The 8,174-nt window shown below is 47.6% G+C and overlaps 2 non-coding genes across 2 annotated transcripts; both read right to left on the reverse strand.

Annotated features, from left to right (window-relative positions):
• Positions 1-6,242: 6,242 nt before the first annotated feature.
• TRNAH-GUG lies at positions 6,243-6,314 on the reverse strand. The gene has a single exon. It is a non-coding gene; the product is annotated as a tRNA-His (tRNA).
• An 8-nt stretch (positions 6,315-6,322) lies between these two features.
• Positions 6,323-6,395, reverse strand: TRNAC-ACA. Its single transcript has one exon. It is a non-coding gene; the product is annotated as a tRNA-Cys (tRNA).
• Positions 6,396-8,174: the final 1,779 nt, after the last annotated feature.

An 8,174-nucleotide genomic window follows, 5' to 3' on the forward strand; every position in this document is an offset into this window, starting at 1 on the left:
TTTGAACCCTTTAATAAATATTACACAGAATAGGACTCAATACTGACCCTCACTAGTAATCTCTTAGTTTTTATACCCACTTAGACACAAGCATTCTTGTTTTACGCTCTAATCTTTTATGTAGCGCAATATCAAAAGCTTTGGAAAAAAATAAGATATAAAACATCCAGCGACTGATCCCAGTCTAGAACTTCCTCATGGAAGTTGATTAAATTGCCCCACAATCAAGGGGATGCAAAATGCGGTGGCACTCACCAAGCTGATTAAATTAGTTTGACAAGACTGATGCCTCATAAACCTATGCTGATGTGGTTTTATTCCTTAATTTCATTGAAATTCACCAGGATAGCATTTCATAGAAAACCTACATGAATTTTATGGCTTTTGAAAGTTGAATTGAGAGGACTATAGTTTCCTGGCTCACATACCCTTAAACGGGAAGCTCATAAAATCACTGCATAATGACGCCTCTTGTCTGTAATGACGCCTCCTGCCGTGCTAAATACAGGTTCACAGAGCACACTGGCTGCAGGGCAGGCCAGCACCTCCAAGGCATACAGGGCAAGCTCTGGCCATGTGGACAATCTGGACACTCAGAAGTTAAATTGGGCAGAACCATCAGTCAGTACGTGTAGGCGTGTACACAGGTACTGTTCCACCATGTTGTTCAAATGCTGCCTCCTGCTAACACACTCCATATCAGCAGTTGGGGCAGGTTGTTGCGGCGAGGTGACAAAGCTTTTCTACATGTCGGCAGGGCCGGCCTTTGGGGTGTGCGGGCTGTGCGGCCGCACAGAGCGCCATAGCAACAGGGGCGCCGGGCGGCCGACAGCCCGCCGCAAACTAACTAAGTCAACTTACCACTTAGTTGCGGCCGCCGGCTGACTAACAGCGCTGAAAGCGCACGGACTATTAGAAAGAGTGAGAAGGGGGTGGGGCCCGCGGCCAGCTCTGAGCTCCGCTCTGCTGCCTGGCCTGCCTGTCTCTTTAAGAGAGCAGACCAGTGGCTCAGGCTGCTGGAGCGTGTCGCAGCTGCCGCACAGGCACGTCTTCCTTCGCTTTTGACGTTGCCACTGAGCTCCGCCCCCAGGTCCCCAGAGAGAAGAAGGAGCGAGCCCGCGAGCGCCAGCCAGCAGCCACAGCAGACTCAGTCTCTGCCAGGGAAGGCCCACGACACAGCCTGAGGCTGAGCCAAGTTCCAACAGAAGTTACAGCCTTACAGGTATTTGGTAGTAGAGATGTGGGAGAGATGTGCTGCTGCTGCCACTGGCCCATGGAGGGGAGAAATGTGCCATTGGGGGGGAGGGGCTCATAGAGGAGAGGGGGACAGTGTATGCTTTCCTGCTACTACATCAACCCCCCCCCCCCCACCAGGGATTTTGGGGGCCATTAAGGGTTGGACTTTAACTCCTCGCTGCTGATATTGAGTGTGCCGCCAATCATATTCCCCTCCCCCCAGCACATCAGTTACCTTTAGGAGGGGGGAGGATATGATTGGTGGCTATGTGCACACTCCGCATCATCCAACCCCTAATGCCCCCCAAAATGCCCGGTGGGGGGGGTGGTATGACAGGCAGGAGAAGCGATGCAGGCAGGAGCCATGTGGTGATCATATTTATTGTATGTGTGTGTCCGTCCCTGTGTGTGTGTGACTGTCCGTCCCTGTGTGTGTCTGTCCCTGTGTGTCACCATCACCATGCCCACAGTGTTCCTATGTCTTGACGCAGCTGCATCAGGATGTTCTGTGCGGGACAAGAAGAAGAAGAAGGAAGAGGAGTCAGCGCCAGCATGGAGTCTGTGCGATAGACACAGGGAGGCACACTAAGGACGAAGGTAACACTTCCACATGATCTACACTAGTGTTATCTGTGGTTTTACATAGGACTGCAGGTAACACTACCACATTATTCAGAACTAGTGTTATCTGTGGTTTTACATAGGACTGCAGGTAACACTACCACATTATCAGCACTAGTGTTATCTGTGGTTTTACATAGGACTGCAGGTAACACTACCACATTATCAGCACTAGTGTTATCTGTGGTTTTACATAGGACTGCAGGTAACACTACCACATTATCAGCACTAGTGTTATCTGTGTTTTTACATAGGATGGAGGTAACAAAACTACTACATTTTCGGAAATGAGAGAGCCATCACGGTGTTATCTGTATTCAGAGAGCTATGTGTTATTTGACATTTGTTAGGTGACATCTACTACTACGTTGGGGGAGGGGGGCGCCACAAGGTTAGCTCGCACAGGGCGCCTGAACACCTAAGGCCGGCCCTACATGTCGGCCATACTAACCCTGCCTTCTGAGGTGCTGGCGCTGACACAGCTGTGTTGGCGACCTCTTCCTCCTCCCCTGCCGTGATGGATGCCACCCCGCTGTGAACATGCTTCATCCCCATCCTCCTCCTCATGCTCGTCCTCTAGTAGTGGGCCTTGGCTGGCCAAATTTGTACCTGGCCTCTGCTGTTGCAAAAATCCTCTTTCTGAGCCACTTCTAAAAGACTGGCCTGAAAGTGTTAGAAATGGCCCCTCTTCCTCCTTCTTGTCCTGGGCCACATCCTCTTCCATCATCGCCCTAAGTGTTTTCTCAAGGAGACATAGAAGTGGTATTGTAACGCTGATAACGGCGTCATCGCCACTGGCCATGTTGGTGGAGTACTCGAAAGAGCGCAACAGGGCACACAGGTCTCGCATGGAGTCCCAGTCATTGGTGGTGAAGTGGTGCTGTTCCACAGTGCAATTCACCCGTGCGTGCTGCAGCTGAAACTCCACTATGGCCTGCTGCTGCTCGCACAGTTTCTCCAGCATGTGCAAGGTGGAGCTCCACCTTGTGGGCACGTCGCATATGAGGCGGTGAGCAGCAAGGCCGAAGTTACGCTGTAGAGCAGACAGCCAAACAGCGGCAGGATAAGAACGCCGGAAGCGCGCAGAGACGGCCTGCACTTTACGGAGCAGCTCTGACATGTCGGGGTAGTTGTGAATGAATTTCTGCACCACCAAATTCAGCACATGCGCCATGCATGGGATGTGCGTCAAACCAGCTAGTCCCAGAGCTGCAACGAGATTTCGCCCATTATCGCACACCACCAGGCCGGGCTTGAGGCTCACTGGCAGCAACCACTCGTTGGTCTGTTGTTCTATACCCCACCACAACTCCTGCACAGTGAGATGAAGAGCTGAATGCTTCCGTGTGACATGGTGGAGATGCTTGGTGACGGAGGTGGTGTTGGTGGCACATCATCTGTTTGCTGGGTGGCAGGTGCCAACGTTCCTCTAGAGGCGGAGGAAGAGGCCGAGGCAACAGCAGAAGAGGGAGCAGGAGGGGGCTGAGCCCTTTCTTGGTTTTGAAGGTGCTTACTTCACTGCAGCCCGTGTCTTGCATGTAGATGCCTGGTCATGCAGGTTGTGCTAAGGTTCAGAACGTTAATGCCTCTCTTCAGGCTCTGATGGCACAGCGTGAAAACCACTCGGGTCTTGTCGTCAGCACATTGTGTGAAGAAGTGCCATGCCAGGGAACTCCTTGAAGCTGCCTTTGGTGTGCTCGGTCCCTGGTGACGGTGGCCAGTAGCAGGCGAACTGTTTTGGCGACGGCTGCTCTGCTTTTGCACCCTGCTCCCGCTTTTGCTACGCTGTTGGCTCGGTCTCACCACTGCCTCCTCCTCTGAACTCTGAAAGTCAGTGGCACGACCTTCATTCAATATCGGGTCTAGGACCTCATCTTCCCCGGCATCATCTTCCACAGTCTTCCTCCCTGACCTCCTTTTTGGTCTGCATACTGCAGAAAGACGTAGCAGTTGGCACCTGTGTTTTGTCATCATCAGAGACGTGCTGAGGTGGTATTCCCATGTCCTCATCAGAAAATATAAGTGGTTGTGCGTCAGTGCATTCTATGTCTTCCACCCCTGGGGAAGGGCTAGGTGGATGCCCTTGGTAAACCCTGCCAGCAGAGTCTTCAAACAGCATAAGAGACTGCTGCATGACTTGAGGCTCAGACAGGTTCCCCGATATGCACGGGGGTGATGTGACAGACTGATGGGCATGGGTTTCAGGCGCCACCTGTGCACTTTCTGCAGAAGACTGGGTGGGAGATAATGTGAACATGCTGGATCCACTGTCGGACACCCACTTGACTAGCGCCTGTTCTTGCTCAGGCCTTACCATCCTTAGAACGGCATTAGGCCCTACCAAATATCGCTGTAGATTCTGTTAAAAATAATTAACCGCCAATAAAAACCCTGATGTAGGGTATTGCACTAAAAAACTCTATATGACAGCGGTATTTGTGGCCTAAATTTTACAGTAACTTATGCACGTCTAATACCAGATGTGCAGTATACAGTACAGACCAAAAGTTTGGACACACCTACTCATTCAAAGAGTTTTCTTTATTTTCATGACTATGAAAATTGTAGATTCACACTGAAGCCATCAAACCTATGAATTAACACATGTGGAATTATATACATAACAAAAAAGTGTGAAACAACAAAAAATATGTCATATTCTATTTTCTTCAAAGTAGCCACCTTTTGCTTTGATTACTGCTTTGCACACTCTTGGCATTCTCTTGATGAGCTTCAAGAGGTAGTCACCTGAAATGGTTTTCCAACAGTCTTGAAGGAGTTCCCAGAGAGGCTTAGCACTTGTTGGCCCTTTTGCCTTCACTCTGCGGTCCAGCTCACCCCAAACCATCTCGATTAGGTTCAGGTCCGGTGACTATGGAGGCCAGGTCATCTGGCGCAGAACCCCATCACTCTCCTTCATGGTCAAATAGCCCTTACACAGCCTGGAGGTGTGTTTGGGGTCATTGTCCTGTTGAAAAATAAATGATGGTCTAACTAAAAGCAAACCGGATGGAATAGCATGCCGCTGCAAGATGCTGTGGTAGCCATGCTGGTTCAGTATGCCTTCAATTTTGAATAAATCCCCAACAGTGTCACCAGCAAAGCACCCCCACACCATCACACCTCCTCCTCCATGCTTCACGGTGGGAAACATAGAAACATAGAAACATAGAATGTGTCGGCAGATAAGAACCATTTGGCCCATCTAGTCTGCCCAATATATCTGAATCCTATGAATAGCCCCGGCCCTATCTTATATGAAGGATGGCCTTATGCCTATCCCATGCATGCTTAAACTCCTTCACTGTATTTGCAGCTACCACTTCTGCAGGAAGGCTATTCCATGCATCCACTACCCTCTCAGTAAAGTAATACTTCCTTATATTACTTTTAAACCTTTGCCCCTCTAATTTAAAACTGTGTCCTCTTGTGGTAGTTTTTCTTCTTTTAAATATGCTCTCCTCCTTTACCGAGTTGATTCCCTTTATGTATTTAAAAGTTTCTATCATATCCCCTCGGTCTCTTCTTTCTTCCAAGCTATACATATTAAGGTCTTTTAACCTTTCCTGGTAAGTTTTATCCTGCAATCCATGGACCAGTTTAGTAGCTCTTCTCTGAACTCTCTCTAGAGTATCTATATCCTTCTGGAGATATGGCCTCCAGTACTGCGCACAATACTCCAAGTGAGGTCTCACCAGTGTTCTGTACAGCGGCATAAGCACTTCACTCTTTCTACTGCTTATACCTCTCCCTATACATCCAAGCATTCTGCTTGCATTTCGTGCTGCTTTATTACATTGTCTTCCCACCTTTAAGTCTTCTGAAATAATTACTCCTAAATCCCTTTCCTCAGATACTGAGGTCAGGACTGTGTCGAATATTCTATATTCTGCCCTTGGGTTTTTACGCCCCAGGTGCATTATCTTGCACTTATCCACATTAAATTTCAGTTGCCAGAGTTCTGACCATTCTTCTAGTTTTCCTAAGTCCTTTTCCATTTGGCGTTTCCCTCCAGGAACATCAACCCTGTTACATATCTTTGTGTCATCAGCAAAAAGACAAACCTTACCATCGAGGCCTTTTGCAATATCACTTATGAAGATATTAAACAAAATTGGTCCCAGTACAGATCCCTGTGGAACCCCACTGGTAACATGACCTTGTTTTGAATGTTCTCCATTGACTACAACCCTCTGTTGCCTGTCACTCAGCCACTGCCTAATCCACTCAACAATATGGGAGTCCATGCTCAATGACTGCAGTTTATTGATAAGTCTTCTATGTGGGACAGTGTCAAAAGCCTTACTAAAATCTAGATATGCGATGTCTACTGCACCTCCACCGTCTATTATTTTAGTCAGTTAAAGAGAGATGCAAAGTATGAATGCCGTGACCCGGATTCGAACCGGGGTTGCTGCGGCCACAACACAGAGTACTAACCACTATACGATCACGGCGACATTCACGAGCCAGGTAGGAGTCGAACCTACAATCTTCTGATCTGTAGTCAGACGCGTTATCCATTGCGCCACTGGCCCTGCTGAACCCTGCTGAACCAGGCATGTAGAGTCCATCCGTTCACCTTTTCTGCGTCGCACAAAGACACGGTGGTTGGAACCAAAGATCTCAAATTTGGACTCATCAGACCAAAGCACAGATTTCCACTGGTCTAATGTCCATTCCTTGTGTTCTTTAGCCCAAACAAGTCTCTTCTGCTTGTTGCCTGTCCTTAGCAGTGGTTTCCTAGCAGATATTTTACCATGAAGGCCTGATTCACACAGTCTCCTCTTAACAGTTGTTCTAGAGATGTGTCTGCTGCTAGAACTCTGTGTGGCATTGACCTGGTCTCTAATCTGAGCTGCTGTTAACCTGAGATTTCTGAGGCTGGTGACTCGGATGAACTTATCCTCTGCAGCAGAGGTGACTCTTGGTCTTCCTTTCCTGGGGCGGTCCGCATGTGAGCCAGTTTCTTTGTACCTCTTGATGGTTTTTGTGACTGCACTTAGGGATACTTTCTAAGTTTTCCCAATTTTTCGGACTGACTGACCTTCATTTCTTAAAGTAATGATGGCCACTCGTTTTTCTTTACTTAGCTGCTTTTTTCTTGCCATAATACAAATTCTAACAGTCTATTCAGTAGGACTATCAGCTGTGTATCCACCTGACTTCTCCACAACGCAACTGATGGTCCCAACCCCATTTATAAGGCAAGAAATCCCACTTATTAAACCTGACAGGGCACACCTGTGAAGTGAAAACCATTTCAGTTGACTACCTCTTGAAACTCATCAAGAGAATGCCAAGAGTGTGCAAAGCAGTAATCAAAGCAAAAGGTGGCTACTTTGAAGAACCTAGAATATGACATATTTTCAGTTGTTTCACACTTTTTTGTTATGTATATAATTCCACATGTGTTAATTCATAGTTTTGATGCCTTCAGTGTGAATCTACAATTTTCATAGTCATGAAAATAAAGAAAACTCTTTGAATAAGAAGGTGTGTCCAAACTTTTGGTCTGTACTGTATATTAGAGGGGTTTTTCACCCCAGTAACTAAAAATATGTATTTCTGGCCTAAATGTGACAGTCACTTATGCACGTCTTATCCCAGATTTTGCAGTATATTAGAGGATTTTTTCTCCCCAGTAACCAAAAAGACGTATTTCTGGCCTAAATATAACAGTCACTTATGCACGTCTAATCCCAGATGTGCAGTATATTAGAGGGTTTTTTCACCCCAGTAACCAAAAAGATGTATTTCTGGCCTAAATGTGACAGTCACTTATGCACGTCTAATCCCAGATTTTGCAGTACATTAGAGGGTTTTTTCACCCCAGTAAGCACAAAGATGTATTTCTGGCCTAAATGTGAAAGTCAGGGGGCGGAGTTAGCCGCGTCAGGAGATGGCTGCTTGATTTGAGTGCTCCTGATCACAGAGCACATTATAGCTTGATTCCGTGTTCCCATAACGCTCAAATATGGGGAAAGCAACAAAAGATAAAGCCAGAGAGTCCCAGGGGACCCCCAGACACATCAGGGGACAATCGGACATGGATAAATACCTAAAAAAGAAGATGTCCTCCCTGGCGTGCATGTCCACGATGGCGCCGGATACTGCCACTGCACAGAGCTACACAGAAGATTCAGATGATGAAGGTTCCTGCGCCATGTCAGAAGCGCACAGTGAACGAGACTCGATGCCTATCACTAGGGCTTTCCTCAAAGAGACGCTGGCCCTTGCCTTCGAGCCAGTTATGAAAGAACTGTCCGCAATAAAAGCTGGTATTAAGCTAACAGGACACCGAGTTGCGGCTCTAG

Source organism: Bufo gargarizans, chromosome 2 (genome assembly GCF_014858855.1).
Source record: "Bufo gargarizans isolate SCDJY-AF-19 chromosome 2, ASM1485885v1, whole genome shotgun sequence".
Lineage (NCBI taxonomy): Eukaryota > Metazoa > Chordata > Amphibia > Anura > Bufonidae > Bufo > Bufo gargarizans.